Raw genomic sequence first — 6,553 nt, 5'->3', positions numbered from 1 at the left:
AAACATGAGTCAAACAATAGATTCAAGTATGAGACCACCATTTTATGGTTCACAAAACAAAAAAACAAAACAAAACAAAACAAAAAACAAAAAACTATATTTAAATTCTCTTACCAAACAAGCCCATAGTTTCTTTAACATAGAGAAATATTTTTGCTTATTTACAATGACTCTTCAAGCAAAGACAATTACAGTAGATCAATAAAAACATTTCTTGGTTTAAAAAATTCCTAAAGCTGAAATAAGGGATATTAATTTATTCTCTCTCTCTCTTTGTGACTATTTGAGACTTGAAGGTATATGCTGAAGCAGGGTGGGGGTAAGGATACCAAATTGTTTTAATGAATAATAATGATCCCAAAAAATTAAAATTGGAAAGAGGTGCATTTTTTTTTTGGGTATAGATTAAAAGAGAGAAATTAGAAAGGGATTAATTTAATGGTTCCAAAAAAGAAATCTTGCAAACAATTAATGAATTTTGAGTTAGTTTTGATAAATTCATTCCAAATTAGATAAGATTTGATAAATTTCCAGATTTGAACATATATTATTTATATGTATGAATGTATACTATCAAAGACTATAACATAGATTTGATAAATTTCAAATTGCTTGAAATTTTTAAACAACTTGTACAAGACTAACATAAATTTGAAATAATAATAATGACTAACATTAAAAGAAAATGTTAAAAATTGAGTGTTTGGAAATTTGACTGCTTTAAAATAATTTAAAATTTTCAAATTGTAATAAATTAAAATGAATGATTATTGTGACAAAAAAATGATTGTGGAAAAATTTGATGATTGTATATTTTAAATTTTAAAACTCTAAGTGTTGGCAAAATTTGAAAAACATAAGCATGAGAAATAATAAAGGTACTACAACAAAAGTGGACTATGGTGACGAAACCTTTCGTCACAATATGTACTTATTTTGTCACCAAATACATTTCGTGACAAAACAACATTTGTCACCTAAGCTCTGTCATAGAATGTATTGGTGACGAAAAAGTTTCGTCACCAATAAAAAATGATAGGTGACGAAAGTTTTTCGTCACCTAATATTTTCGCCACTAAACCTTATTTTCAGTGACGGAATATTTCATCATCAAATGTTTTTTTTTTTTTTTTCCAATTTCAATAGATTAGGTGACGAAGTTTTGTGTCACTGATTTTTTTTTTCCTTTAAATTTCAATAGATCAGGTGACGAATTATTTCGTCACCAATTTCTGCTTATAGTCAGATATGGCGACAAAAATTATCGTCACCAATTTTATTTTTTTACTAATATTCTTTACATTTACTTGCCATTACATTAACTTGTTCATTTCTAACCAAATCTATAAAATAGAAAAAATAAAAATCCATTAATTTCTAACCAAATCCATAAAATAAAAAATCCATACAATCTAAAAATGCAATAAAGATGTTCACAAAGTAATTACAACCATTTATATACAAATGATGTCTTAACGTCCAAACTTTAAAAAAATTATTTGAATTCAAGTAGTCCCACAAAAGCTATCTTTTTGCCACCAATCCCATATCTGCACAAGTATAAAGGAAAATACATTAATAACAAACTAGACTGCAAACCTATATGACTGATAAGATGTACTACCAAAAAAAAAAAAAAAAAAAAAAAAGGAAGATTATTATTAGTAAGACAATGTAGAAAATGTCCACAAAATACCCAAAAATAAACTAGACAAAATAATCATAATGCAACATCATATAAAGCCAAACTATCAAAGAAAGAAGACCCACAGCATTCTCATCAAATAAAAATCAAACCTACATTACAAACCATGGAGAAATCATAAAGAATGCAAAAAAATCCCAATTTAAAACAAAACAAATAAAGTGAAATTCAAAACAAAAACCCAGCCACTATCATAAACACAAACCCACCCACCACAACGAATAAAAAATCTAGCCAATACTATAAAATAAACAAAAATAAAAAATAAAAAATAAACAAAAAACCTACCACCACCATTAAACAAAAAACACGGTCACCACCATTAACACAAAAACCTAGCCACTACCATAAACAAAAAACTCAGCCACCACCATAAACATAAAACCTACCACCACTATTAAACAAAAAACACAGCTACCACCATTAACACAAAAACCCAGCCACTACTATAAATAAAAAACCCAATTATCACCATTAAACAAAAAGCACAGCCACCACCATTAACACAAAAACCCAGCCACTACCATAAACAAAAAACCCACCACCACCATTAAACAAAAAACACAGCCACTACCATTAACATAAAAACTTAGCTACTGCCATAAACAAAAAACCCAACCATCACAATACACCAAGATTAAACAAAAAACTCAGCCACCACCATAAACAAAAAAAACCCACCACCACCATTAAACAAAAAACACAGTCACCACCATTAACACAAAAACACAGTTACTACCATAAACAAAAAACAAAGCCATCACAATAAACAAATAACCCACCACCAACATTAAACAAAAAACCCAACCACCACCATAAATACAAAAAACCACAAAATAAACAAAAAATCTAGCCACCATCATTAACACAAATGATTAGTAAACACACATGCAAGGTCGTGTAATTAGTAAACAAATGGATCTAAATGCAAATAAGATTGAAACATCTAGTCTTTCCCTTTAAGTTAATAATATAGACATCAGAAAAAAAAAAAAAAAAAAAAATATATATATATATATATAGTTAATAATATAAAGAAGGTATACCCAGTATTTATCACCATATAATTTTGAACAATGATATTACCAACATAATATGCATGCATGTGAAGGTATACCCAGTCCATTGTCATAGGTAGGATGCCCCCTCCCCTCCCCTCCACACACACACATAAAAAATAAATAAAAAAAAGAGCTAAAGATAACATCCTATGGGACAATTTAACAAGAGAGATAGTAGCTTCAATGATTACACTAAGGCAAATCAAACAATCAAGTCTAGAAAGGTCAAACCTAAGCATGTGAATCTACAAGAAACCAACAAAAGCTTCACTATTTTTAGGGTAAATAAAAAAAGGGTAAATCAACTTACTAAATTATAGTATTAAGTGCGCTAATAACAAAAAAAAAGAAGGTAAATCAACTTACTAAATTATAGTATTAAATGTGCTAATCAAATTCAAATAAGTGCATCTTACTGCCAAATAAATACAAAATTATATGTGAATGCACAAAATAGATTCTCACAAAACCAGACACAAAAGGGCATGTTAAGGACACAATTGACAGTGAATAACCCATAGTCTACATATGTTTGTAAACATCCTGCTATTCTAAATTAAGTAAAAGGTAATAAAAAAAAAAACTAAGTACAATAAGGCCAAGTAAACATCTTGCTATTCTAAATTAAGTACTATAAGGCCAAACGTAATAGGGATATCAACTTACATTTGATTGTTTCGGACTCACAAGCCTAAAGGGTCTACTAAGAAATAAGAATCACCCTTCAATTCGTTTGAACCTAAACCACTGGCATTATAACCTACCATATACCAACATATGAATTTTTAATTAGAAGAACAACAACCAAAAAAAAAAAAAATTAAAAAACAAAAAAAAAAACAAAAAACAAAAAACCAAAAACAAAAAACAAAAAAGAAGAAGAAGGAAACAACTGAGGGGGGGGGGGGGATATGGAGTTCAACCTGGATGCATATCACTAACTTTCCAAACAGAAGACCGAGTTCTTGATGCCCTTGTCATCCGAATTCTTCCCTAAAATCCCAAGAAATCAACTCAATTTTCGCAAAATAAGTTAATCTACAAAAAAAAACCAACAACAGAGACTAAAAGAGTAACAAAGGGTGCAGAATCAATACAATATACAAATAAAATAAAATTTCTTCCGTGAGAACACACACATGCAAACTAAAACTCTAAAATGCTCCATTTGATCACTGGGAAAAGTTCCAGAGGAAAGTAAACCAAAAGTTAAAATAAAAAACTTTTGTCCCTTAAGACCTCAGTTTGCTTTTATTGACAACTAAAACAACATAAAGTTTGCCCCTACAATTTTAATTAGCTTCAAAATTTCATCTAAACGAATGATCTACACAAACCCAAATCATAACTCAACAGAGACTTAAAATCACCAGTGAATTGCCAAAACATCACAAGTAATACTACTATTAGTAGGATCAACAGCACCCATAACATTCAACCATGTAATAAGATTCACATGGGTACACCTATAACTAACTTAACTCAGTATAATAAATATGTTCTATTTTACCAAATTTGAAAATATTGACTAAATTTTTTTGAAAGATCTGTTCCAGATTTGCCCCCCTAAAAAAAGTTTCTAAAATTGTTTTTAATAGGATCCAAAATCAGAGGCAAAATTGGCGTAACCGTAAGATCATAACCACATCAATATTTTCCATCCAAAAAAATAAATTAGACAAAAATCAGTTAATATAAATCTCAACATAACAGAATCTAAACTATAACGAAAATTTATATAAGAAAAAAGATCAAGAAAAAGGTTATTATTACCTTAGTGGTTAGGACCAATTGGAAAAGGAGACTTGGAAGACTTGCAGTGAAGCTCTCTGTAATTAACATACAATTATTTTAGATGTAATTAACAATTAGATAAAAAGGTCTATGAATTATATTAGCTTAAATGTAATTAACATACAATTATCTTTAATGGATACCAAAATCAACATAGAATTAGCATTAGTAGACGAAATAAGCAACAAAAACACACTTAAAGAGTTGACTAGAACTGAAATTGTTAACAAAGTGCACCACTTTAACTAAATATTGCTTAGTTTGAAAATGATATTAACAAGTAAACCAGTGTTACTAACAAGTAAAGTAAGCACACAAAAACATAGAAACCCAGAAAACAAGCATTTTGGGTACACAGAAATCAGCCTCAAAAAAATAAATAAAGATTTAATCTTTAAGGTACCAGAAAAACCCAGATTTAGCACCAAACAAAAACTAACAAAACCCACAGAAATTAAACTTAAAAATCTAACATATCAAGTCACAAAATTGTATTTATTTAATAGACACATTTATGCACACGCATGAAGGGGAAAACAAATTATAAAAGCAATGTCCAGAATCCATAATGATATACATAGAATTGCTGTTGAGTTTAAATATTATAAAATCAATAGGGATTGTTGTTCCATATCTCAAAAAATCAATAGGGAAAGACTCGATTACCTTCTCCAATCAAAATTTATGTCCTAAAATCAACACCCTCTTTAATCCCAAAATCAATATCTTGCTAATCTCGAAGGAAGAAAAAATAATCCACAAAGTAACCAAGTTTAACATGAGAGAGAGAGAGAGAAGAGTGATGAGAGAGAGAGGATCGATGAGAGAGAGAGCTTACCAGTCTTTTTGGGAGAGGCTAAGAGGTGTGGGTTTGTCTATGGGAGGAGAAAGAGAGAGTAATAGTGTTTTGTTTACACAAATAAAAAAGAGTAAGACTTAACTACAATACTTAGATGCTGTTACTTAGATTCTTCTCTTAAGATTTTATCACATGACTTTTTTCTCATGTATATTTTTAAAATTAAGTAGCCACATGAAAGAATATTAAGAGATGAACCTAAGCAACAGCACCTAAAATACTATACATGAATTTTATCCAATAAAAAATAATGAAAAAAAAAAAAAGAAACCTAAAAAATTTAGAACCCGCCTGAAAATTGGTCACTACGCAAAAAGAAATCAAAAAAATTCACTACATGCTGTTCAGAAAAAGCTGAATCTCTACTTTTAGTCTACAAACTGTGTGCTTCACTACTTTGCTAGTCTGCTAATGCTATTTGCATACACAACAAATCAATGAGAGCCACACCTTTGTTTTTTAGTTTTTAATATAGAATGAATGAGAGCCACATAATTTTGATATTCTTTTAAGCCTTTACTTTTAGTTTTTGTTTTACTTGCAACAATGTACATTATACTTTTTTTTTTTTTTTTTGGTTAAGTGTACATTGCACAACTACTTCTCAAAAAACATTATAATATATATATATATATATATATATATATTACCACTACTACTTGATAATTATGATTTAGCTTTGATATTCATGGAATTTAGTTTTTTTTTTCTTCTTATGATAATTATGATTAGAAAAAAAATGGTAGTTTTAATTAATTTAGTGAATAAATTTAAAAAGTACTTAATTTTTCTCTAACATTAATTCATTAATATATATATATATATACATATAAATAAATAATAAACATTTTATTTTTAAGATTACAATTCAACATATGTGATGGTCCATTTTGAAGAAAAATAATTAAATCTAAATGAAAAGTATCACTAAATGTTACATTTTTACATTTTGCTATTTTTATTTTCTAAATATAATATGTGAAAACTCACATAAATCTTTTGCAAAATTTTACCTACATATTATTAGTAATAAACTTATTAAACTTTTACTTTTATAATTATAAAATAAATATTTATGACATCACTAGTCGGACAAAAAAACTAGTAACTAGTCACTTTTTTGGTTCTTTGTTC

General features: G+C 28.3%; 1 long non-coding RNA gene across 1 annotated transcript; it reads right to left on the bottom strand.

The window, feature by feature from the left end:
- Window positions 1–1,366: 1,366 nt before the first annotated feature.
- On the bottom strand, window positions 1,367–5,377 carry LOC126700335 (uncharacterized). The gene is made up of 4 exons (XR_007647119.1): window positions 5,227–5,377; window positions 4,540–4,595; window positions 3,690–3,759; window positions 1,367–1,550 (listed from the first exon to the last, which is right to left on the bottom strand). It is a non-coding gene; the product is annotated as an uncharacterized LOC126700335 (long non-coding RNA).
- Between the last annotated feature and the right edge of the window lie 1,176 nt (window positions 5,378–6,553).

This window comes from Quercus robur, chromosome 9 (genome assembly GCF_932294415.1).
Source record: "Quercus robur chromosome 9, dhQueRobu3.1, whole genome shotgun sequence".
Lineage (NCBI taxonomy): Eukaryota > Viridiplantae > Streptophyta > Magnoliopsida > Fagales > Fagaceae > Quercus > Quercus robur.
Note: the sequence above shows the minus strand (reverse complement) of the source record. Positions and strands in the feature narration are given on the sequence as shown.